Source organism: Pseudorca crassidens, chromosome X (assembly GCF_039906515.1).
Source record: "Pseudorca crassidens isolate mPseCra1 chromosome X, mPseCra1.hap1, whole genome shotgun sequence".
NCBI classification, from domain to species: domain Eukaryota; kingdom Metazoa; phylum Chordata; class Mammalia; order Artiodactyla; family Delphinidae; genus Pseudorca; species Pseudorca crassidens.
In genome coordinates, this window is record NC_090317.1 from 69,725,807 (window position 1) to 69,753,592 (window position 27,786).

The 27,786-nt window shown below is 36.1% G+C and overlaps 1 long non-coding RNA gene and 1 pseudogene across 1 annotated transcript in view; one reads left to right on the forward strand and one right to left on the reverse strand.

The window, feature by feature from the left end:
* LOC137217459 (uncharacterized) overlaps nucleotides 1–27,786 on the forward strand; it is a 97,045-nt gene that overhangs the window by 64,846 nt on the left and 4,413 nt on the right. The window lies entirely within an intron of this gene.
* Nucleotides 15,448–27,786, reverse strand: part of LOC137217458 (dnaJ homolog subfamily B member 6-like) — a 95,032-nt pseudogene continuing 82,693 nt past the window's right edge.

A 27,786-nucleotide genomic window follows, 5' to 3' on the forward strand; every position in this document is an offset into this window, starting at 1 on the left:
CATTTCTTCAAAGAAGATATACAGACTGCCAACAAACACATGAAAGAATGCTCAACATCATTAATCATTAGAGAAATGCAAATCAAAACTACAATGATATATCATCTCACACCAGTCAGAATGGCCATCATCAAAAAATATAGAAACAATAAATGCTGGAGAGGGTGTGGAGAAAAGGGAACACTCTTGCAATGCTGGTGGGAATGTGAATTGGTACAGCCACTATGGAGAACAGTATGGAGGTTCCTTAAAAAACTACAAATAGAACTACCATATGACCCAGCAATCTCACTACTGGGCATATACCCTGAGAAAACCATAATTCAAAAAGAGTCATGTACCAAAATGTTCATTGCAGCTCTATTTACAATAGCCCAGAGATGAAAACAACCTAAGTGTCCATCATCGGATGAATGGATAAAGAAGATGTGGCACATATATACAATGGAATATTACTCAGCCATAAAAAGAAACGAAATTGAGCTATTTGTAATGAGGTGGATAGACCTAGAGTCTTTCATACAGAATGAAGTAAGTCAGAAAGAGAAGGACAAATACTGTATGCTAAAACATATATGGAAGTTAAGAGAAAAAATGTCATGAAGAACCTAGGGGTAAGATTGGAATAAAGACACAGACGTACTAGAGAATGGACTTGGGGATATGGGGAGGGGGAAGGGTGAGCTGTGACAAAGCGAGAGAGAGGCATGGACATAGATACACTACCAAACGTAAGGTAGATAGCTAGTGGGAAGCAGCCGCATAGCACAGGGAGATCAGCTCGGTGCTTTGTGACCACCTGGAGGGGTAAGGTAGGGAGGGTAGGAGGGAGAGAGATGCAAGAGGGAAGAGATATGGGAACATATGTATATGTATAACTGATTCACTTTGTTATAAAGCAGAAACTAACACACCATTGTCAAGCCATTATACTCCAATAAAGATGTAAGAAAAAAAAAAAGAAAACTGGAGTAGCAATACTCATATCAGATAAAATAGACTTTAAAATAAAGAATGTTACAAGAGACAAAGTAGGACACTACATAATGATCAAGGGATCGATCCAAGAAGAAGATATAACAATTATAAATATATATGCACCCAACAAAGGAGCACCTTACTACAGAAGTCAAGTGCTAACAGCTATGAAAGAGGAAATCGACAGTAACGCAATAATAGCGGGGGACGTTAATGCCTCGCTTACATCAATGGACAGATCATCCAAACAGAAAATTAATAAGGAAACACAAGCGTTAAATGACACAGTAGACCAGATAGATTTAATTGATATTTATAGGACATTCCATCCAAAAACAGCAGATTACACTTTCTTCTGAAGTGCGCATGGAACATTCTCCAGGATAGATCACATCTTGGGTCACAAATCAAGCCTCAGTAAATTTAAGAAAACTGAAATCATATCAAGCATCTTTTCTGTCCACAATGCTATGAGATTAGAAATCAATTACAGGGGAAAGAAACATAAAAAAACACAAACACAAGGAGGCTAAACAGTATGTTACTAAATAACCAGGAGATCACTGAAGAAATCAAATAGGAAATCAAAAAATACCTAGAGCCAAATTACAATGAAAACACGACAATCCAAAACCTGTGGGATGCAGCAAAAGCAGTTCTAAGAGGGAAGTTTATAGCAATACAAGCCTACCTCAAGAAACAAGAAAAATCTCAAATAAACAATCTAAACTTACACCTAAAGGAACTAGAAAAAGAAGAACAAATAACCCAAAGTCAGTAGAAGGAAAGAAATAATAAAGATCAGAGCAGAAATAAATGAAACAGAAACAAAGAAAACAATAGCAAAGATCAATAAAACTAAAAGCTGGTTCTTTGAGAAGATAAACAATATTGATAAACCATTAGCCAGACTCATCAAGAAAAAGAGGGATAGGACTCAAACAATAAAATTAGAAATAAAAAAGGAGAAGTTACAACAGACATCACAGAAATACAAAGCATCCTAAGAGACTAGTACAAGCAGCTCTACGCCGATAAAGTGGACAAGCTGGAAGAAATGAACCAATTCTTAGAAAGGTATAACCTTCCAAGAGTGAACCAGGAAGAAACAGAAAATATGAACAGGCCAATCACAAGTAATGAAATAGAAACTGTGATTAAAGGTCTTCCAACAAACAAAGTCCAGGACCAGATGGTTTCACTGGCGAATTCTATCAAACATTTAGAGAAGAGCTAACACCCATCCTTCTCAAACTCTTCCAAAATATAGCAGAGGGAGGAACACTCCCAAACTCATTCTATGAGGCCACCATCACCCTGATACCAAAACCAGACAAAGATGTCACAAAAAAGAAAACAACAGACCAATATCACTGATAAACATAGATGCAAAAATCCTCAACAAAACACTAGCAAACAGAATCCAACAACACATTAAAAGGATCATACACCATGATCAAGTGGGATTTATCCCAGGGATGCAAGGATTCTTCAATATTTTCAAGTCAATCAATGTGATACACCATATTAACAAACTGAAGAATAAAAACCATATGATCATCTCAATAGATGCAGAAAAAGCTTTTGACAAAATTCAACACCAATTTATGATAAAAACCCTGCAGAAAGCAGGCATAGAGGGAACCTACCTCAATATAATAAAGGCCATATACGACAAATCCACAGCAAACATCATTCTCAATGGTGAAAAACTGAAAGCATATCCTCTAAGACCAGTAACAAGACAAGGATGTCCACTCTCACCACTATTATTCAACATAGTTATGGAAATCCTAGCCACGGCAATCAGAAAAGAAAAATAAATAAAAGGAATACAAATTGGAAAAGGAGAAGTAAAACGGTCACTGTTTGCAGATGACATGACACTATACATAGAGAATCCTAAAGATGCCACAAGAAAACTACTAGAGCTAATCAATGAACTTGGTAAATTTGTAGGATACAAAATTAATGCACAGAAATCTCTTGCATTCCTATACACTAATGATGAAAAATCTGAAAGAGAAATTAAGGAAACACTTCCATTTACCATTGCAACAAAAAGAATAAAATACCTAGGAATAAACCTACCTAGGGAAACAAAAGACCTGTATGCAGAAAACTGTAAGACACTGATGAAAGAAATTAAATATGATACAAACAGATGGAGACATATACCATGTTTTTGGATTGGAAGAATCAATATTGTGAAAATGACTATACTACACAAAGCAATCTACAGATTCAATGCAATCCCTATTAAACTACCACTGGCATTTTTCACAAAACTAGGACAAAAAATCTTAAAATTTGTATGGAGACACAAAAGACCCCAAATAGCCAAATCAGTCTTGAGGGGAAAAAAACTGAGTTGGCGAAATTAGACTCCCTGACTTCAGCCTATACTACAAAGCTACAGTAATCAAGATAATATGGTACTGGTACAAAAACATAAACATAGATCAATGGAAAAGGATAGAAAGCCCAGAGATAAACCCATGCACCTATGGTTAACTATTCTATGACAAAGGAGGCAAGAATATACAATGGAGAAAAGACAGTCTCTTCAATAAGTGGTGCTGGGAAAACTGGACAGCTACATGTAAAAGAATGAAATTAGAACACTCCCTAACACCATACACAAAAATAAACTCAAAATGGATTAGAGACCTAAATGTAAGATGAGACACTATAAAACTCTTAGAGGAAAACATAGGAAGAACACTCTTTGACATAAATCACAGTAAGATCTTTTTTATCCACCTCCTCAAGTAATGGAAATAAAAACAAAAATAAACAAATGGGACCTAATGAAACTTAAAAGCTTTTGCAAAGCAAAGGAAACTACAAACAAGACGAGAAAACAATCCTCAGAATGGGAGAAAATATTTGCAAATGAATCAATGGACAAAGAATTAATCTCCAAAATATATAAACAGCTCATGCAGCTCAATATTTATAAAACAAACAACCCAATCAAAAAATGGGCAGAAGACCGAAATAGACATTTCTCCAAAGAAGAAATACAGATGGCCAAGAAACACATGAAAAGCTGCTGAACATCATTAATTATTAGAGAAATGGAAATCAAAACTACAATGAGGTATCACCTACACCAGTTACAAGGGGCATCATCAGAAAATCTACAAATAACAAATGCTGGAGAGGGTGTGGAGAAAAGGGAACCCTCTTGCTCTTTTGGTGGGAACATAAATTGATACAGCCTCTATGGAGAACAATATGGTGGTTCCTTAAAAAACAAAAAATAGAATTACCGTATGATCCAGCAATCCCACTACTGGGCATATACCCAGAGAAAACCATAATTCAAAAAGACACATGCACCCCAATGTTCATTGCAGCACTATTTACAATAGCCAGGTCATGGAAGCAACCTAAATTCTCATCGACAGATGAATGGATAAAGGAGATGTGGTACATATATACAATGGAATATTACTCAGCCATAAAAAGGAACGAATTTGGGTCATTTGTAGAGATGTGGATGAATCTAGAGACTGTCATACAGAGTGAAGTAAGTCAGAAGGAGAGTAACATTATCATATATTAACGCATATATGTGGGACCTTGACAAATGGTACAGATGAACCGGCTTGCAGGGCAGAAATTGAGACACAGATGTAGAGAGCAAACGTATGGACACCAAGGGGGGAAAGCGGCGGGGGTGGTGGTGGTGGTGGTGTGATGAATTGGGAGATTGGGATTGACATATAAAATGTATAACTAATAAGAGCTTGCTGTATAAAAAATAAACATAATAAAATTCATAAATTCAAAAAAACAAAAAAAATCATAAGATCATGAAGATAACAACAACAACAGCAAAACTCAATTGGCAAAATTCTCAGAGGTTTTTAGTCTTTCATGGTGAAAACCTTTCCCATTGGTGCTTCTCAACCTCAGGTCTATCCCTTTTGGTAAACATCAACTGTTTCCTTTTGAAATAATCACTGGGTGACCTATGTGCTTAGATGAAGGCATGTAAGAACCAGCATTACTTAAGGGTGCCGTATCATATTATTGCCAAGGACTTATTAAAGCACTTAAAGAAAATGAAAAGTTACTAATTCCTTTCACAGCGAGCTCCTGGGAGACAAAGACTCTAAGGACCACGGGTTACAGCCTGGAGATTTTGTCTATTGGACAAGATATCAAATAAAGGACTCTTAACAACCAAATTGGAAGAGGCCATATCAGATATTACTAACAAATCTGTGCTGCAAAACTTAAAGGAGTAAGCTCTTGGATTCACATTGCTCACCTTAAAAAGCCTCCTCTCCTAAATGGACTGCAACTCCTGTTTCTGACACCCAGCTTTGACTAACTAAAACCAGCACTACCAGACCAGGAGGAGAAGATGAAATCCGAAGTAAACAGATGACCCAAGATGCTGGACCAGGTCTTGATAATCGCTCACGTTTGCTTATGAACCAAATGTATTTATTTCTTGGGCTCAATCACTTGAAACTTTGAAAAATCAATCCAATTGCTGGGTTTGTGGCCAATTACCCATGTCCAGCACTTCTGGATTACACTGGCGGGTTTAACCTCTTCACGGTTCAGACTGGCTAGACCTTAGGCATTTTATCTTAGAAGAAAGAAATTCTAGTACCATGCAAGCCACCAATGATATCACTAAGTGGGACCCTCTTACCTGGTTAATTAATGACACCTGTTCTGAACCTGGCCCTAAATACTCCTTTTCACTGGATGTTACCCAATCCCAACCAGAGCAGCATGCTACGGCTAAACCTAAAAATGTAACAACCTGTCTTTTTGGTGGCATTATTCCCCAGTTATGGGATGAATTTATCTGATGCCAGCCTATGGCAACCTGAATATGAGGGACCCTCTCTGATGGGGACAAACCAATCATACCAAAGATAATCAACCTAGCAATACTTATAAGTTATGTTGGATGCCACCTGAAAGTTGTCAGTATACTATAACTTTGAGGACCAGTGATTGGTTTGGAACTAATTGGTTAAGAGGACCAGGGATATACTGTGTAGCTTCTAATGGGATCCAATGGATTTGTGGAACAAGTTTGTGGCCTTGGTTTTCCTCAGGTTGGTTAGGGAGATGCACAATTGTTTTCCCTTGGGTTCAAGGTCACTTACCGGTAACCTTGGAAATAGCCCCTGCCAATCTGCCTTTAATGTGGGCACACTGGGTTTGATTAGTTTTTCAGTGATATGATCATTTGCTCGTGATATTTGTTCCTGCGCATGGAATAGAAGATATCATTACTCACATAGAAGCTTTACTAAAAATTACTCAGCAAGCTTTGAATGATAGTAATTAAGCCATTAGCTTGCTCAATTCAGAAGTCTCCATGATGAGAAAAGTGGTCCTACAGAATTGCATAGCCCTTGATATTCTAACTGCTTCTCAAGGGGGAATTGTGCTATAATACATACTGAATGCTGTGTCTTTATACCTGGCAAGTCTTCTAATGTAACTCATTCTTAATACCTATGAAGACTCAAATTTCTGGTCTGAATAATCCTCTTCCCAGTTTAGGGGAAATACTAGGAAAATGGTTTGGTTTAGGAGGATCTTGGCTTAAAACTTTACTAATAATGTTGTTTACTCCACCTGGCAATTTTAATTACAGTTTGTCTAACTTGTAAGGTGATAGTTTCTTGCCTTTCATGCCATATATTACCTACTCCTACTAAGATAATCATGTCTAAACAACTTGAAATTATTGATTACATCTATAGTTCTTTATAAAATAATGGACATGCACAATGCATATGCGAGGCAAAACTGGCATAAATCTTATTGGACAACCTGGAATTGACCTTCAGTCCTTGCCGAACATCCTATTAGTATAACCAACCCCCTTCCCAAAAATAGAGAACCAGGCTACTAGGTCCCAGCCATCAAGGGACATGATGAACCCAGGGCAGGTAAGCAACCTGCATGGAGGGATGAAATAATTGATCACCTTATGCTTTTTATCAAAAGATTTATGATAAGAAGGGGGAGATTGATGAAATAAAAATTCATAATTTAAGGCAACTCTCTAAAAATTTAAACATAAAAAGTTTCTCTGCCCTTTGGCCTCCTCTCTCCCTTCTGCTGTGCATTGTGTATTTGCATTATGCATTGACCAGACCTCCCCCATGGCAGAAATACCTGCTCCACCATATAGAGCAATATACTCCCAGTGCTAGCAAGATAATTCCTTAGGAGATAACATTCCTTCTTAATCCTGCAAGGGGTCAGGATGACCCATTACTTTGTAAGTGCAATTCTAGATTGTGTACACTGTCAATACGTACTGTGATATATAACCTTCTGTCTCAAAAATGTATATAACTGTGCTTTGACCTCTAATGGGCAGAACAGTTCTCAGGGCTCTCTGGGTTATAATCTGTCTCCTGGGTTATAATCCTCAGGTTGGCTCTAATACAATTTTCCATCTCTTTCATAGATTCACTATTGATTAATTTTTCATCAACACATTATTTTTTAAGGCTGTAGCTGGTTACTTTGTAAGAGTCTGGAGATGAGCTCACAGCAAGTTTGAGTGTAATATAACCATTTCCAAAGAGGGTTTTATTTTATTCTGTAATAAAATTTTAAGTGATTTGTCAAGAAAATATCCAAACCCAAATAAAAATTTGTCTCTTGTTCTACAGTTGGATCATGTATGCTAAGACATTTTCTCACTATGGACAACGAAAATAAAGTATCTTTGGGACTTTCCCGGCGATCCAGTGGTTAAGACCCTGCGCTTCCAATGCAGGGGGCGCAGGTTTGATCCCTGGTTGGGGAACTAAGATCCCACATGCCACGTGGCACAACCAAAAAAAAAAATAAAAACAAATAAAAAATTAAAATAAATAATGAAGGGAAAAAAAGTCTCTTTAAAATGACATTTCAATAGCTGATGTTGCCAAACTAATTAATATAGAAAAGGGCTTTGAAAGGGAGAAAACCTTTTTAAAAATATGAGTTACTTGGTACTATATTAAGATTAAGGGGAAAATACTTTTCCCTCAAATTATGAATCTGTATCTGTATCTTATTAATACAAGCATTTTTAATATTACTCCTTTATTTTAGAATGAATAATGCTTATAAGTATAACTAAGTCTCAAGTATAAAGGGGCTGATTATCTGCCTGGAATATAATTTGAGCCTTTCTTCCACTCCCAACTTATCATTTAGAAATTTCATTGTATTAATAACAGAAGTTAGGCAACTAAAGGAACAAGGTATAATTCAAATAAGCAAATTCTGTTCTTTATTAGCTGCCCTTGAGAAAGTTTGAAAATGAAGTTGAGGGGAAGCACAACCATAATGCTTATACTCATCAATTTATTTAATAGTGTTCTCTTTCTTCTCTATTAGCAAAGCAGTTGAATAAAGCTTTATGTACTTACTCAAAGAGACTAAATCTCGGTATGTTAAATGGTTTGCTCCATGTTGGTTTAACATGCACACACATAAACATATAAAACAAACCAAATAAATACTTAAGAACTTGATGTAGAGAGAAGATTCCTTCCCCAAAAAGAAGCTTCTGGTAAGATGAAGTAGACATACTTTTCCCTATTCTTCTTACTATTCATTCTTGCAAATAAGAACCCTGGACACTATATATAAAATAAGAATATGAAAGGTGGAGAGAAGGCAGACAGCTAGGGTCCTTGGGACCAAAAGGAAGAGATGTTTATGAGTTCTGTGGGGTTTCTCTTTGCCTAATATATCCCAGACTTGGAACTGAAGAAGGTAGAAACCTCAAATTGCCAATTACTGCTGTAAAAGGCCCAATAAATCCTGGTTTCCCTAGCAACAGATCAGGAAAGGAGCATCTTAACAAGGCAGAAAACTTTTACATAATAATGGCTGTACTCTAGTCAAACATTACAGAAAAGAACTGTGGCTCCTCACCCCTAACCATACCAGAAAAATCCAGGTGGGTACCACAGAATTCCCATGAGGTTGTAGCAGAGCATCACAACATTCATGTGTGGGTGATGTTCAAGAGGTCCAAGTAGATAACTTGGACTCTCATCCCCCTTTGTCAGCAATGAAACCATTCATCCCCACGATATCAGTGGAGACCACGTAGAAACTGTAGACTTCAGCCCCATGCAGCACAACATTTTTTTACCTACTGGGGAAATATCAAAGGAGAAGTGGAGAGTAAGGAACTTCACTATCACCTAATGGTACCAAAGCACCCCCATTGCAGCATCACTGGAGACTGTGAGGGAAGCCAGAATTCTGATTCTTGCCCAGCAGTAAAAATAAGCAAATAAGCTCCCATCCTTAGGTGGTAATGAGGTCAAGTGGGGAATCTAGAATTCTACTTACACCTGGAAGTAACAAGGTGGTGATACTCTTTACCCTGCCAAAGCACTGTCAGAGAAAACCAGATGAAGCAGAAGATTTAAATAACACCCAGAGTCTAATAACATAATATTAAAATTTTCAGGTTTCAACTGAAAGTCACTTATACCAAGAACAAGGAGGATCTTAAACTGAATGAAAAAAGAAAATCGAAGTGTGTCAACACTGAGATGATACAGATGATAAAATTATTTGAAAATGATTTTCAATCAACTTTTATAAAAAAGCATCAGTGAGGAATTACAAACACAACTGAAACAAAAACAGAAAGTCTCATTAAGCATTTAGAAAGCACCAGCAAGGAAATAGAAGAAATAAAAAAGACCAAATGAAATTTTAGAAGTAAAGCATAGAGTCAGTAAAAATTTAAAAGCTCAATAGGTGGGCTCAAGAGATTGGAGAGAACAGGTAAAAAATTTATGAACTGAAGATGCAGCATTAAAAATTGCCCAAACTATGATAAGAAACAAAAAGCAGAGAATGACATCCCTCATAAACGTATATGCAAAAGTATTCAGCAATACATTAGTAAACAGAATTCAAAAATATATAAAAAGGATATACACCATGACCAAGTGAGATTTCTTCCATCTATGTAAGGCTAGTTCAACATTCAAAAGTCAAATAACGTAAACTCTCACATTAACAGAGTAGAGAAGAAAAATCATGATTATATCAATAGATGCAGAAGAAAACACTTGAAAAAATCCACCAGCCATTCATGAAAGAAACTCTCAGAAAGCTAGGAATAGAGAAGGACTTCCTCAATTTGATTTAAAAAAATTTAAAAATCCACTACAGCCAACATCATTCTTTTTTTTTTGTATTTTTAAAAACACCTTTATAGGAGTATAATTGCTTTACAATGGTGTGTTAGTTTCTGCTTCATAACAAAGTGAATCAGTTATACATATGCATATGTTCCCATATCTCTTCCCTCTTGCGTCTCCCTCCCTCCCACCCTCCCTATCCCACCCCTCTAGGTGGTCACAAAGCACCAAGCTGATCTCCCTGTGCTATGCGGCTGCTTCCCACTATCTATTTTACATCTGGTAGTGTATATATGTCGATGCCACTCTCTCACTTTGTCACAGCTTACCCTTCTCCCTCCCCATATGCTCAAGTCCATTCTCTAGTAGGTCTGTGTCTTTATTCCCATCTTGCCCCTAGGTTCTTCATGACCATATTTTTTCTTAGATTCCATATATATGTGTTAGCATACGGTATTTATTTTTCTCTTTCTGACTTACTTCACTCTGTATGACAGACTCTAGGTCCATCTACCTCACTACAAATAACTCAATTTTGTTTCTTTTTATGGCTGAGTAATACTCCAATGTATATATGTGCCACATCTTTTTTTTTTGACTGTTTCAAATCTTTATTTCCGTTTGAATGTAGCCCAAGCCTCAGTACTTTCATCTAAGAAGTATCGTGTCAGATTGTATTACAAACTAAAATTTTATAAGTCCTATAAAAAATTCCGTTTTACCCAATTTCCATTCCCCACAGCTCCAGCCCCACAAGAAATTCATACAATTATTTAAAACAAATTATAATTCAATAGGAATAAATTATTCAAAATAATAGATCTAAAGAAATTTTCTAGAATCTTGTGCAATAGGGTTAGTTAGATAAATCATGTACCTGTATTCAGCTTAGTTTAAATTTTAAACAATTTTAAGAATAGCTGTTACAGAATTTATAGTGAAAGAGGCACCTCAAGAATTGGAGGCAAAGATTAATCTTAGTTGCTCTGTCTAAACTGTGCTTTGTGGTCCTATTTAGCATTTTATATATTTATTTATTTATTTATTAACATCTTTATTGGAGTATAATTACTTTACAACGGTGTGTTAGTTTCTGCTTTATAACAAAGTGAATCAGTTATACATATACACATGTTCCCATATCTCTTCCCTCCTGCGTCTCCCACCCTCCCTCTCTCACCCCGCTAGGCAGTCACAAACCACCTAGCTGATCCCCCTGTGCTACGCGGCTGCTTCCCACTAGCTATCCACTTTACGCTTGGTAGTGTATATATGTCCATACCACTCTCTCACCTCATCACAGCCTCCCCCTCCCCCTCCCCATATCCTCAAGTCCATGCTCTAGTAGGTCTGTGTTTTTATTCCTGTCTTACCCATAGGCTCTTCATGACCTTTTTTTCCCCCTTAGATTCCATATATATGTGTTAGCATAAGATATTTGTTTTTCTCTTTCTGACTTACTTCACTCTGTATGACAGACTCTAGGTCCATCCACCTCACTACAAATAACTCAATTTCGTTTCTTTTTATGGCTGAGTAATATTCCATTGTATATGTGTGCCACATCTTCTTTATCCATTCATCTGTTGATGGACACTTAGGTTGCTTCCATGTCCTGGCTATTGTAAATAGAGCTGCAATGAACATTTTGGTACATGACTCTTTTTGAATTATGGTTTTCTCAGGGTATATGCCCAGTAGTGGGATTGCTGGGTCATACTAGAACAAAAAATTTCACAATTTGTATGGAAACACATAAGACTCCGAATAGCCAAAGCAATCTTGAGAATGAAAAACAGAGCTGGAGGAATCAGGTTCCCTGACTTCAGACTATACTACAAAGCTACAGTTATCAAGACAGTATGGTACTGGTACAAAAACAGAAATATAGATCAATGGAACAGGATAGAAAGCCCTGAGATAAACCCATGCACATATGATCACCTTATCTTTGATAAAAGAGGCAAGAATATACAGTGGAGAAAAGACAGCCTGTTCAATAAGTGGTGCTGGGAAAACTGGACACCTACATGTAAAAGTATGAAATTAGAACACTCCCTAACACCATACACAAAAATAAGCTCAAAATGGATAAAAGACCTAAGTGTAAGGCCAGACAATATCCAACTCTTAGAGGAAAACATAGGTAAAACACTCTATGATATAAATCACAGCAAGATCCTTTTTGACCCAGCTCCTAGAGAAATGGAAATAAAAACAAAAATAAACAATTGGGACCTAATGAAACTTAAAAGCTTTTGCACAGCAAAGGAAACCATAAACAAGACCAAAAGACAACCCTCAGAATGGGAGAAAATATTTGCAAATGTAGCAACTGACAAAGCATTAATCTCCAAAATTTACAAGCAGCTCATGCAGCTCAGTATCTAAAAAACAAACAACCCAATCCAAAACTGGGCAGAAGACCTAAATAGTCATTTCTCCAAAGAAGATATACAGATTGCCAACAAACACATGAAAGAATGCTCAACATCATTAATCATTAGAGAAACACAAATCAAAACTACAGTGAGATATCACCTCACACCAATCCAAATGGCCATCATCAAAAGAATCTACAAATAATAAATGCTGGAGAGGGTGTGGAGAAAAGGGAACCCTCTTGCACTGTTGGTGGGAATGTAAACTGATACAGTCACTATGGAGAACCGTATGGAGGTTCCTTAAAAAACTAAAAAAAAAAAAGAAGGAGTATTAAACATGAACAAGTTTAGACCTAACGGTTTGGAAAATTCTCATTCTCTCCTAAAGGCAAACTATGTTGAAGTTAAGAAATGGCTTCCAAGTAACAATCAAACCCAGGGTCCTGCCAGAAAAATACTGTATGCTCTCAAGGTGAAGCTGAAGTTATAGCTCTAAAATCCTTTGTTAAGGCATCAACAAGATACAGTGTTCTGCTTTAGAATATTAAGTTGGACAAAAATAGCACTTTAGAGTTTAAGGGTGTACCTAAGAGTATCTTCATCAAACAAGAGTATCTAAGAAACATAAAAACTTTATTATACAACCCTCCTGACATAAGACCAGGGTGAAGAAGGGTTTAATTGGAAGAAATTCAGGGTGTGGTGTTTATTCATAGGAGACCAAAATGATTTTAAAAGAATTACATTTCCAGACATACCACCAACTTTCACTGACAGGGACAAAAACACTACAAAAAGGAAAAAAGGACTTTGAACCTCCGAAACCTACTAGCAGGGAGCAAACCACAAAAGCTACGCAGTTGAAAATATAGCTTACCTAGCAAATCAAAGGAAGGATGACTCAAAGTGTGGAACCAAGAACAATGAGTAAGGATTGAGCCATTCCTGGGCAGGAATGGGGCTGAGTCCTTAATGAAGAAACTTCCAAAATTTTCCTGTCTGGATTTCAGAATTTCTATGTACTTCTTTGTGCTTCACATTTTCTCCCTATTTGAATAGGAATACCCATAGGGGTTTTATCAGTCTCGACCCTGTATGTTGGGCAAATGGAGTGCACATAACTCAGATCAAGAACTATACTTGAGGTGATTTACTTAAGAAAGTATACCTGAGAAAACTTCATCTGTGCATGGATCTGATTTAGATGATTTCACGGACTTTGAGCTGATGGTATAGTGAGATGAGACTTTTGTGGGCCTTTGTAGTGGGTAAGTGTATTTTGCATGTGGGAGGATTGTAAATAATTTGTGGCCACATGGGGGACCTATAGGGTTTTAAAATTCACATGTACTTTACATGAGGTAAAATTCACCACTTTAAAGGGTACACTTCTGTGGTTTTGGGGACATTCATTAGGTTCTGCAACCATCTCCACTATCTAATTCCAGACTATTTCTATTGATACCCCCACCCCCAAAACCAAGCCATACCTATTAGTAGTTAGTCCTAGTTTGTCTTTCCTCCCATGTGATAGCAATAACTACTCTACAGATTTCTATCTCTATAGATTTGTCTCTACAGATTTGTCTATTCTGATTACTTCATATAAATGGAATCATAGAATATGTAGCCTCTTGTATATGGCTTCTTTCACTTAGCATATTTTCAATGTTTATCCATCTTGCAGCATATATCAGTTCATTTCATTTTATTTCTGTATAATATTCCTTTGGATGGTTATGCCACATTTTATTTGTCCACATCCATTTTATTTGTCCATCCAACATTTAATGTATTGAATACATTTGGGTTATTTTCATTTTTTTGGCTATTATGAATAATGCTCTTATAACCAGTCATGTACAAGTATTGTATGGACATATGTTTTCATTTCTCTTGGGTATATACCTAGGAGAGGAATTGCTGTGTCATAAAGTAACTTTATTTTATCTTTTTGAGCAACTGCCAAACTTATTTTCCATAGCAAATGCACCATTTTACATTCCCTTATGATTTTCTTTTTAACCCATTCCTTATTTGGTAGTGTGTTGTTTGATTTCCACATTTTGTGGTTTTTCTAAATTTCCTTCTGTTACTAATTTCATATTTCATTTTACTTTAATTACAACACTTACTTTGTATGATTTAAATCCTTTTAAAATTTATTAACACATGTTAATGGCTTAAGATACAATCTATCATGCACAATGTTCCAGGTTCCCTTAAGAATAATATTCTGATGAAATTGGGTGAAGTGTTCTATAGGTAACTATTAGGTCTGCTTGGTAATTAGGGATGTTCAAGTCTTCCATTTCCTTGCTGATCTTCCATCTACTTTTTCTATTATTGAAAGTAGGGTATTGACATATCCAACTCTTATGATTAAATTACCTATTTCTCCCTTCCATTCTCTCCATTTTTACTTTATATATTTTGGAGCTCTGTTGTGAGGTGCTCTGTTGTGAGGTGCTTAAATTATTATATTTTTTCCAGGGATTGATGATTTCATCATTATACAATGTCCTTTCTCAGGATTCCCTGGTGGTGCGGTGTTTAAGAATCCGCCTACCAATGCAGGGGACATAGGTTCGATCCCTGGTCCCGGAAGATTCCACATGCCATGGAGCAACTAGCCTGTGAGCCACAACTATGGAGCCTGCACGCCAGAACTACTGAAGCCTGTGTGCCCTAGAGCCCACGCACCACAACTACTGAGCCCACGTGCTGCAACTACTGAAGCCTGTGCACTCTAGGGCCTGAGTGCTGCAACTACTGAAGCCCGTGAACCTAGAGCCCGTGCTCTGCAACAAGAGAAGCCACCGCAATGAGAAGCCCATGCCCCACAATGAAGAGTAGTCCCCGCTCACCACAACTAGAGAAAGCCCGCATGCAGCAATGAAGACCCAATGCAGCCAAAAAAAATGTCCTTTCTCTCTAGTGACAATTTTATTTCAAAGTCTATTTTGTCTGATATTAGCATATGAACTTCAGCTCTCTTGTGAGTACTGTTTCCATACACTATATTTTTACTTTCAAACAATTTGTGTCATTAAAACTAAAGTATCTGTAGACAGCATTTAGTTGGATCATTTTTTAAAAAATCCATTCTGCCAATCTCTGCCTTTTAATTCGAGAGGTTAATCCACTTACATCTAATGTAATTATGGATAAGGAAGGACTTATTTGTAGCATTTGGATATTAATGTTCCATATCTTATGTCTTTTTGGTTTCTCCATACTTATTTTATTTCCTTTTTTAGTATTAAATAGATATTTTCTAGTGTATTATTTTCATTCCCTTATCATTTCTTTTACTATATCTTTTAGTCATTATCTTACTGGTTGCCTTAGGATTACAATTAACATCTTAATTTATAACAATCTAGTTCAGAGTAACACTGACATAATTTCAATAGTATACATTTGCTTCTATATATTTCCATTCCTCTCCCAATCTGTATGCTTCTATTGCCACAGAATACATCTTTACATGCTGTGTTCCCATTAATGCAGATTTATAATTACTGCGTTTTGCAACTGTCTTTTAAATCATATAGGGGAAAAGGAGTTATAAGTCAAAAATACAATAATACTGGCTTTTACATTTACCTATTTAGTTACCTTTCCTGCTGTTCTTTATTTCTTCATGTCAAGTTGAGTTACTGTCTAGTATCCATATATTTCAAACTAAAGGACTCTCTTTAGCATTCATTGAAGGACAGGTCTGCTAGTAAAAAAAAACCCTCAGTTTTTGTAGATCTGGAAATGCCTTAATTTCTTTTTCATTTTTATTGTGGTAAAATATACATAATTTTTTATCATTTTAATCATTTGTAAGTGGCATTAAATATACAATGTTTTGTAAACATCACTACTAAATCAATACCCAAAACGTTTTCATCATCCCAACCAAACCCCCATACACATTAAACAAAAACCTGAGCTTCTAACCCCATCCCTTGCCCCCAGCCTCTGGTAATCTCTGTTCTACTTTCTGTCTCTATGAATTTGCCTATTCTAGGCATGTCATAAAAGTGAAAGGATACAATATTATATTTTCATCTGTATCTGGCTTATTTCACTAAGCATAATGTTTTCAAGGTTTACCCATGGTATATCCTATATCAAAATGTAATTCCTTTTTATGACAGAATGATATTCCATTGTATGAATATACCACATATAGTTTATCCATTCACCTGTTGATTGACACTTCGGTTGTTTCCACCTTTTGGTTATTGTGAATAATGCTGCTATGAAACTTGTTACAAATATCTGAGTTCCTGTTTTGAGTTCTTTCGGATATAAACCTAGGAGTGGAATTGCTGTGTCATTTGGTAGTTCTATATTGAACCTTTTGAAAAATTGCCAAACTGTTTTTCATAGCAATTACACCTTTTTACATTCCCACCAGAAATGCACAAGGATTCTCTCAGCAAAATGTTTTATAATTTTTGGTGTACTAGCCTTTTGCCTAAATTTATTACTGAGAATTTAATTCATAAATTAATTAAATTAATTGTTTTTACAGGTCCCACTCAAGAAGGAATGCATTAAACACATTCACATTTCCATTTTTTTAAAGCAAATGACAAAGACCCAGCTTACCAGCTTTACTTTTTTAAACCTAAGCTTATAATTACATGTTTAAACAATTGTCAAAATGTACTAAGTTGCCAGCATTCATGCACAAGTAGAAAACATCCTCAATTTATATTAAATCAAAAGTGTGTTACCATTAATGTCTTTCACTATTAAATACTGAAAAAAATTGAATTTGTGTATGTGTGTGTGTGTGTGTGTGTGTGTGTGTGTGTGTGTAAGATTCATCCTGGCAATACTGACTTTACAGCTGACTGACACTACTTGGCTCATGTTTCAAACACAATGCAAAAGAAGGTCTTTGCAGCTGTTAGTGTACAAAAGAATCAAAGCCACCTTAGATTACATTTAATAGAAAAGCAATGTGCATATACAGATTTACAACAATTTTAAAGACAAAAAAATATGGAACTGTTATGTGGTCCCAACAATAAACTCGAAAGCATATGACAAATAGGGGCTCCAGTGAACTGTTTATAAATACTTTACATTAGGTACAGTTATACTAGAAGTTGAATTCATTTCAAATCTTCAACAAATGTTCCTATATTTATAGTTTAACATTTCAGTTAAATGCATGCAATTACTCCTTATCCAAGCATAGCTGCTGCTCCTTGCATTTTATTGTTAAGGACTTTAACTGGCCATCTTTTTCAACTTCTAATCTTTCTTCACCATTCTTGACAATTCTCTTTGTAGTGATTTTTCTGTCATTAATTAATTTAGTAGAAGTTGACATAGATTTGAAGTTGCCCATCCCACTACCACCGAATGACACGGAAGAGAATGAAGTGAGGCCCCCATGACGTAGTGAACTGAACAATGTAAATTTGGGTCAAAAGAAGAAAATCCACCTCCAAAAGACGGAAATCCACTTAAGGCAGAGAAAAATGACCCTGTGCCCCAGCTTTTGTTTCCATGGGGCCCCTGCAATGACCAAATATGTTCTCAAGTGGGTCTTCAAAGAGGTCAAATAAAAAAAGTCTCTTCCACCAAAATATTCCCTGAAGACATCTGGATTAAGGAATCTGAAGCCAAACTCAAATGGCCTGTCAAAATGACTTCCACCTCCATCATTTAATTGTTTTTTAGCATATCTGTCATAGATGTCCCATTTTTTTAATATGTGATAACACCTCAAACACCTCATATACCTTGGCTATTTGAATTTTCTCTCCCTTTTTCTTGTCAAGATTTTTATCTGGTTGCTATGCTGATGCCAGTTTCCAATAAGCCTTTTTAATATCCATGGCTGAAGCATGTCTCTGCATGCATAGAACTTCATAGTAATCCATCATGTTTTAGCAAGCTGTTGGAAGGAATCCAAGGACGTGGAAGCAGGTGGATAGAAGCAGCAGTGATGGGGTGATGGCCTGGGTCTCCTGTTGACTCTGGCATGGCTGTGCTGGTCATGGAGGTGCAGACGGCAGCTTCCCAAGATTTCCTTTCTCTCCTTGGATTTAAACTCTTAGATATTATTATAAATGGAATTCCATTCTTAATTTCATTTTTAGATTGTTGGTGGTGTACAGAAATACATCTGATTTTTGTTTTCATTTGTACCCTGCAATTATGAAGAACTCGCTTTTTAGTTCTACTAGCTTTCTTGCGGATTCCTTTGGATTTTCTAAAGATTAGATCACATAATCTGTGAATAGAGGTAGCTTTACCCCTTCATTTCCAATGTGGATGTCCCTTTTCTTGTATAATAGCTATTGCTAGTACTTCCAGTAAGACATGAATGGCAAATGATGAAAGTGGGTATCCTTGCCTTGTTAGTGATCTTAGGGGTAAAATTTGCAGTCTTTCATCAATGAGTATGATGTTAACTGTGGGTTTTTCATAAATGTCCTGTATCATGTCGCAGAATTTTCCCTATATTCCCAGTTTTCAGAGTATTTATCAAGAAAGGATGTTGGATTTTGTCAAATGCCTTTCCTGCATAAATTGAGATGATCATGAGGGTTTTTTCCCTTTGCTCTATTCACATCATGTATTACATTGATTGCTTTCCTTATGTTGAACCACCCTTGCATTCCTGGAATAAATTTGACTTGGACATGGTGAGTAATCCATTTAATATGCAACTGGATTTGGTTTTCTAATATTTTGTTGAGGACTTTTGCATCTATATTAATAAGGGATATTGATCTATAATTTTCTTCCTTGTTATGTCTTTATTTGGTTTTGTATCAGAGCAATGCTGTTCTCATCGAATGAGTTAGGAAGTACTTTAATTTTTTGAAAGAGTACTAAAAGTATTGTTTTTATCTCTTGTTTAAATGTTTGGCGGAAATCACCAAAATTAATTCAGGACTTAATTTTGTCATCAGGTGTTATGTTAGTGATTCATTCTCTTTACTTGTTAGGTCTGTTGAGATTTTCTATTTCTTCTTGAGTCAGTTTAGGTGAATTGTGTATTTCAAGGAATTTATCCATTTCTTCTAAGTTATCTAATTTGCTGTACAATTTTTCATACTATTTTCTTACAATTAATTTAATTTTGTTAAGGTCAGTTGTGTCACCACTTACATTTCTCATCTTAGTTATTTGTATGTACTCTCTCTCCCTGTTTTTTCTTAGTCTTACTAAACATTTGGTGATTTTGTTTATCTTTCCAAGTAACCGTCTTCTGATTTAATTAATTTTCTCTATTGTTTGCTTAGTCTCTATTTTATCACTACTTTGATCTTTATTATTTCCTTCTTTCTGTTACCTTTGGGATAGTTTCTTCTTCTTTTTCTCGTTCCTTCAGGTGTGAAGTTAGGTTACTGATCTGAGACCTTTATTCTTTTTAGATCTACATAATTACAGATATACATTTTCCTCTAACAACTGTTTTCACTGCATAGTATAATTTTAATGTGTTTTTATTTGCACTTGTCTCTAAGTATTTTCTAATTTCCATTACAATTTCTTCTTTGACCAATTGGCTGTTTGAGTGTGTTGTTTAATTTTAATATATTTGTGATTTTATTAGTTCCTTCTGTTGTTGATATCTAACTTCATCCTGTTGTGGTCAGTGAAGATACTTTGTACGATAACCATCTTTTTACATCTATTGAGACTTGTTTTGTAGCTTAAAATATACTCTGTCCTGGAGAAAGTTCCATGTGCATGTGAGAGAATGTGTAATCTGCTGTTGTTGTGTAGAATGTACTTTATATATGTCTGTTAGGTGTATTTGGTTCAGAGTTGTTCAAGTCCTCTAATTCCTTACTTATTTTCTGTTTGGTTGCTATTTCCATTATAGAAAGAGAAGTATTGAAGCCTCTCACTCTTATGAAGAACTACCTATTTCTTCCTTCAATTCTGTCCAGTTTCCTTCATATATTTTGAGGATCTGTTATTAGGTTTGTAAATGTTTACAATTGTTATGTCTTCTTGTTGAATTGAATATTTTATTAATATATAATTCCTCCACCTACTATAAACTTCTTGATTTAAAATCTACTTTATTTCATATTAGTATAGACACGCCTGATCTCTTTCAGTTACTATTTGCATGGAGTCTTCTTCACTGTCAATATATTTGTGTGTTAGATCTAAAATATGTCTGTTTTAAAAAATTTTTTTAACATATTTATTTATTTATTTTTGGCTGCATTGGGTCTTCATTGCTGTGCGTGGGCTTTCTCTAGTTGCGGCGAATGGGGGCTACTCTTCCCTGCGGTGTGTGTGTTTCTTATTGCGGTGGCTTCTCTTGCTGCAGAGCGCAGGCTCTAGGCATGCGGGCTTCAGCAGTTGTGGCGCGCGGGCTCTAGAGCGCGGGCTCAGTAGTTGTGGCGCATGGGCCCAGTTGCTCTGCAGCATGTGGGATCTTCCTGGACCAGGGATCGAACCGTGTCCCCTGCATTGGCAGGTGGATTCTTAACCATTGTGCCACCAGGGAAGTCCCCATGAGTCTCTTTTAGATACAATATAGTTTGATCATGTTTTATCTATTCTGCCAAGCTATGTCTTTTGATTAAAGATTTTTTACATTCCAAGTAGTTATCAATCAGGAGGTACTTCTTCTGCCATTTTGCTATTTGTTTACTATATGCCTTATGGCATTTTTGTAACTCATTTCCTACCATTTTACTGACATCTTTTGTGTTTGGATGATTTCTTTTCTAGTGAAACATTTTGATTCCCTTCTTATTACTTTTAGTGTATATTCTATACATAGGTACTTTGTGGGTACACTGATCATTACATTTAGCACCTTAAAGTTATAACAGTCTAATTAGAATGTATACCACCCTTGAATGTAAGTTGGTGCAGCCACTATGGAAAACAGTATGGCGGTTCCTCAGAAAACTAAAAATAGAATTACCATATGATCCAGCAATCCCACTCCTGGGCATATAACCGGACAAAACTATAATTCAAAAAGATACATGCACCCCAATGTTCACAGCAGCACTATTAACAATAGCCAAAATATCAAAACAACCTAAATGTCTATTGACAGAAAATGGATAAAGAAGATGAGGTACATATAAACAACATATAAACTACTCAGCCATAAAAAAGAACAAAGTAATGCCATTTATGGCAACCTGGATGCAAACAGATATTATCATACTAAGTGAAGCAAGTCAGAAATAGAAAAATACCATATGATATCACTTATATGTGGAATCTGAAATACAGCACAAATGAACCTATCTACAAAACAGAAACACACTCACAGACCTAGAGATCAGACTTGTGGTTGCCAAGGGGGATGGGGGGAGGGAGAGGGATGGACTGGAAGTTTGGGGTTGGTAGATGCAAACTATTACATTTAGAATGGATAAACAAAACGGTCCTACTGTATAGCAAGGGGTACTATATCCAATGTCCTAGGATAAAACAAAATGGAAAAAAATATTTAAAAAAAGAATGTCTATATGTGTATAACTGAGTCACTTTGCTGTACGGCAGAGATTGGCGCAACATTGTAAATCAGTTACACTTCAATTAAAAAACAAAAAAGAATGTATACCACCTTAACTTCAATATCATACAAAACCCCTGCTCCAGTAGAGCTCTGTCCTTCCCTATCATTGATGACATAGACTACATAGTTATAAATTGTGTGCCCAATAAATAGAATGATAATTCTAATGCATTTATCTTTTCAATCATGTAGAAAATAAAAATTGGCATTACACAATTTCCCATGTATTTATCTTTACCAGATATTTATTTCACTAATAATTACCGATGTTGAATATTTTTTCATGTGCCTGTTGGCTATCTGTATGTCTTCTTTGGAAAATGTCTATTCATTTCCTCTGCCCCCCTTTTAATCAGGTTGTTTGCTTTTGTTTTTGAGTTCTATGAATTCTTTATATATTTTGGATATTAACCCCTTATTGGATATATGATTTGCAAATATCTTCTCCCATTCAGTAGGTTCTCTTTTTGTTTTGTTGATGATTTCCTTTGATAGGCAGAAACTATTTAGTTTAATGTAGTCTCATTTGTTTTTGTTTTGGTCCCCATGCCTGAGGAGACATATCCAGAAAGATAATGCTGCAACTGATTTCAAATAGCATACTGCCTATGTTTTATTCTAGTTTTATGGTTCCAGTTCTTACATTCAAAGCTTACATACAATCCATTTTCAGGTGATTTTTCTTTATGGTGAAACAAGGTGATCGATCTAGTTTCATTTTTCTTTTTGCTTTGCATGTGACTGTCAAGTTTCCCCAACATCATTTACTGAAAAGAGTATTGTTTCTCCATTGTATGTTCTTTGCTACTTTATCATAAATTAATTGCCCACATATGTCTGAGTTTCTGCCAATACCATGCTGTTTTGATTACTATACCTTTGTAATAGACTTTGAAACTAAAGAGTGTTACACCTCCAGATTTGATCTTTTTTCTCAGGGTTGCTTTGACTATTTGGGGTATTTTGTGGTTCCACATAAATTTTAGAATTTTTTTGTTCTATTTCTATGAAAAATGTCCTTAAGATTCAGACAGGAATTGCACTGAATGCATAGATTCTTTTAAATAATATGGACATTTAAACAATGTGAATTCTTCCAATCAATGAGCAGGAAATATCTTTCCATTTATTTGTGTCTTCTTCAATAATATCTTCTACTCTTCAGAGTCCAGGTATTTCACCTCGTTAAATTTGTTCCTGGGTGTATTATTCTTTTTGATACAACTGTAAATGGGATAGTTTTCTTCACTTCTCTTTCTGACAGCTCATTATTACTGTATAGAAATTTAACAGATTTCTGTGTATTAATTTTCTGTTCTGCAACTTTACTGAATCCATCTCTTATTTATAATAGTTTTTTGGTAAAGTCTTTAGAGCTTGATGATCTGTCCTTTGATGAAATTGGGGTGCTAAAGTACCCTGCCATTATTGTATTGTCAAATTTCCCCTTTATATCTGTATTTGCTTTATATACTTAGGTACTCCTACATTGGATCCATAAATGTTAAAAAGTAAAATATACACTTCTTGTATTCATCCCTTTATCATAATATAATGCCCTTGTCTGTTGTTGAGACTTTGCTTTAAAGATTTTTCCTGATATTATTGGTACCACCCCTTTCTTATCATTTCCATCTGCATAAAATATCTTTTTCCATCCCTTCATTTTCAGTATGCATGTGTGTTTAGTTCTGAAGTGAGTCTCTTGTAAGCATCATATAGATGGGTCTTGTTTTTTTTATCCAGCCACCCTATATCTTTTGATTGGAGCATTTAGTCCACTAACATTTAAAGTAATTATTGATAGGTATGTACTTATACCTGTTTTCTGATTATTTTTGTCAGTTTTCCCTGTTCTTTTCTTCTTCTTTTAGTTTCTCTCCATTTCGTTTGATGATTTCCTTTAGTAGTATGCTTGTGTTCATTTTTCTTATTGACAGTAACACAATAAAAGTGGGGGACTTTAACAACCCCCTTACATAAATGGATAGATAATCCAGACAAAAAATAAACAATAAAATACTGGGCTTAAATGACATATTAGACAAGTTGTACTTAATTGATATATATATAAAGCATTCCATCCGAAAGCAGCAGAATACACATTCTTTTCAAGTGTGCGTGGAACATTCTCCAGGATAGATCACATGATAGGCCACAAAACAAGCCTCAGTAAATTTAAGAAAATTGGAATCATATCAAGCGTCTTTTCCGACCACAATGCTATGAGACTAGACATCAACTACAAGAAAAAAACTGCAAAAAGCACAAACATGTGAAGGCAAAACTATGTGGACTAAACAACCAATGGATCACTGAAGAAATCAAAATGGAAATTTAAAAAACTACCTACAGAAAAATGAAAATGAAAACACAACAGTCCAAAACCTATGGGATGCAACAAAAGCAGTTTTAAGAGAGAAGTTTATAGTGACACAAGCTTACCTCAGGAAACAAGAAAAATATCAAACAACATAAAATTATACCTAAAGGAACTAGAGAAAGAAAAACAAATAAAACCCAAAATTAGAAGTAAAGAAATCGGGACTTCCCTGGTGGAGCAGTGGCTGGGAATCTACCTGCCAATGCAGGGGACATGGGCTTGATCACTGGTCAGGGAAGATCCCACATGCCATGCAGCAACTAAGCCCATGTGCCACAACTACTGAGCCTGCATTCTAGAGTCTGTGAGCCACAACTACTGAGCCCGCATGCCACAACTACTGTAGCCCACGTGCCTAGAGCCCAAGCTCCACAACAAGAGAAGCCACTGCAATGAGAAGCCTGCACACCACAATGAAGAGTAGCCCGCACTCACTGAACCTAGAGAAAGCCCACATGCAGCAACAAAGAACCAATGCAGCCAAAAATTAACTAATTAAAAAAAAGAAGTATGAGGTATCACCTCACACCAGTCAGAGTGGCCATAATCAAAAAAACTAGAAACAATAAATTCTGGAGAGGGTGTGGAGAACAGTGAACCCTCTTGCACTGTTGGTAGGAATGTAAATTGATACAGCCACTACGGAGAACAGTATGGAGGTTCCTTAAAAAAATAAAAATAGAACTACCATGTGACCCAGCAATCCCACTACTGGGCATATACCCTGAGAAAACCATAATTCAAAAAGAGCCATGTACCACAATGTTCATTGCAGCTCTATTTACAATAGCCAGGACATGGAAGCAACCTAAGTGTCCACTGACAGATGAATGGATAAAGAAGATGTGGCACATATATACAATGGAATATTACTCAGTCAGAAAAAGAAACGAAATTGAGTTATTTGTAGTGAGGTGGATGGACCTAGAGTCTGTCGTACAGAGTGAAGTCAGAAAGAGAAAAACAAATATCATATGCTAACACATATATATGGAGTCTAAAAACAAACCAAAAAAAAAGGTTATGAAGAACCTAGGAGCAGGACAGGAATAAAGACGCAGATGAAGACAATGGACTTGAGGACACTGGGAGGGGGAAGGGTAAGCTGGGACGAAGTGAGAGAGTGGCATGGACTAATATATACTACCAAATATAAAATAGATAGCTAGTGGGAAGCAGCTGCATAGCACAGGGAGATCAGCTTGGTGCTTTGTGACCACCTAGAGGGGTGGGATGGGGGGTTGGGAGGGAGACGCAAGATGGAGGAGATATGGGGATATATGTATATGTATAACTGATTCACTTTGTTATAAAGCAGAAACTAACATACCATTGTAAAGCAATTATACTCCAGTAAAGATGTTTAAAAAAAAAAGTAAAGAAATCATAAAGATCAGAGCAGAAATAAATGAAAGAGACTAAAAAAATAGAAAAGATCAATGAAACTAAAAGCTGTTTTTTTTTAAGATAAACAAAATTGATAAACCTTTAGCCAGACTCATCAAGAAAAAAAGGAAGAGGGTCCAAATCAATAAAGTAAGAAATGAAAAAGGAGAAGTTACAACCGACACCACAGAAACACCAAGGATCAAAAGAGACTACTACAAACAACTATATGCCAATAAAATGAACAACCAAGAAGAAATGGACAAATTCTTAGAAATATACAATCTTCCAAGACTGAACCAGTAAGAAATACAAAATATGAACAGACCAGTTAGCAGTAATGAAACTGAATCAGTAATTTAAAAACTCACAACAAACAAAAGTCCAGGACCAGATGGCTGCACAGGTGAATTCTACCAAACAGTTAACTAAGTGTTAACACCTACACTTCTTAAAGTATTCCAAAAAACTGCAGATGAAGGAACACTTCAAAACTCATTCTATGAAGCCAGCATCACCCTGATACCAAAACGAGACAAAGGTATCACAAGAAAAAGAAAATTACAAATATAACTAACAGACATAGATGTAAAAATCCTCAACAAAATATTAGCAAACCGAATCCAACAATACATTACAAGGATCACACACCATGACCAAGTGGGATTTATCCCAGGGATGCAAGGATTTTTCAACATCCACAAATCAATCAATGTGATACACCACATTAACAAATTGAAGAATAAAAACCATATGATTGGGCTTCCCTGGTGGCGCAGTGGTTGAGAGTCTGCCTGCCGATGCAGGGGACACGGGTTCGTGCCCCGGTCTGGGAGGATCCCACATGCTGTGGAGCGGCTGGGCCCATGAGCCATGGCTGCTAAGCCTGCGTGTCCAGAGCCTGTGCTCCACAACGGGAGAGGCCAGAGCAGTGAGAAGCCCACATACTGCAAGAAAAAACAGAAAACAAAACAAAACAAAAAATCCATATGATTATATCAATTGATGCAAAAAAAGCTTTTAACAAAATTCAACATCCATTTAGGATAAAAACTATCCAGAATGTGGGCATACAAGGAACATACCTCAACATAATAAAGGCCATTTATGAGAAACCCACAGCAGACATCATACTCAACAGTGAAAATTTGAAAGCATTTCCTCTAAGACTGGGAACAAGACAAGGACACACACTCTCACCACTTTTATTCACCATAGTATCAGAAGTCCTAGTCATAGCAATCAGACAAGAAAAAGAAATAAAAGGAATTCAAGTTACTATACTTTTCAAGTTTAAATATTCTATTTAGTTGCTCTTTATATAATTTCCATTTTTTTATTGATATTCTCACTTTGGTGAGACATTTTCTCATACTTTTCTTTAGTTTGTCAGATAATAGTTTCCTTTAGCTCTTTGAACACTTCAAAACTCATTCTATTAAACTCATTTAAAACAACCAACTTAAAGTCTTTGTCTAGAAATACATCATTTGTGCTTCCTCAAGCATGTTTGCATTGATTTTTCTCTTGTTAATATGCCATATTTTCTTTTTTTATATAAATTTATCTTTGGCTGCATTGGGTCTTCATTGCTGCAGGCGGGCTTTCTCTAGTTGTGGTGAGCAGGGGCTACTCTTCATTGCAGTGTGTGGGCTTCTCATTGAGGTGGCTTCTCTTTGTTGTGGAGCATGGGCTGTAGGTGTGCAGGTTTCAGTAGTTGTGGCACACAGGCTCAGTAGTTGTGGCCTGCAGGCTCTAAAGCACAGGCTCAGTAGTTGTGGCACATGGGCTTAGTTGCTGCATGGCATGTGGGATCTTCCTGGACTAGGGCTCAAACCCGTGTCCCCTGCATTGGCAGGCAGATTCTTAACCACTGTGCCACCAGGGAAGTCCCATATTTTCTTTTATTAAAATGTCTGTTAGATTTTTCTTGAAAAGTGGACATTTTGAGGATGTCCATATTAT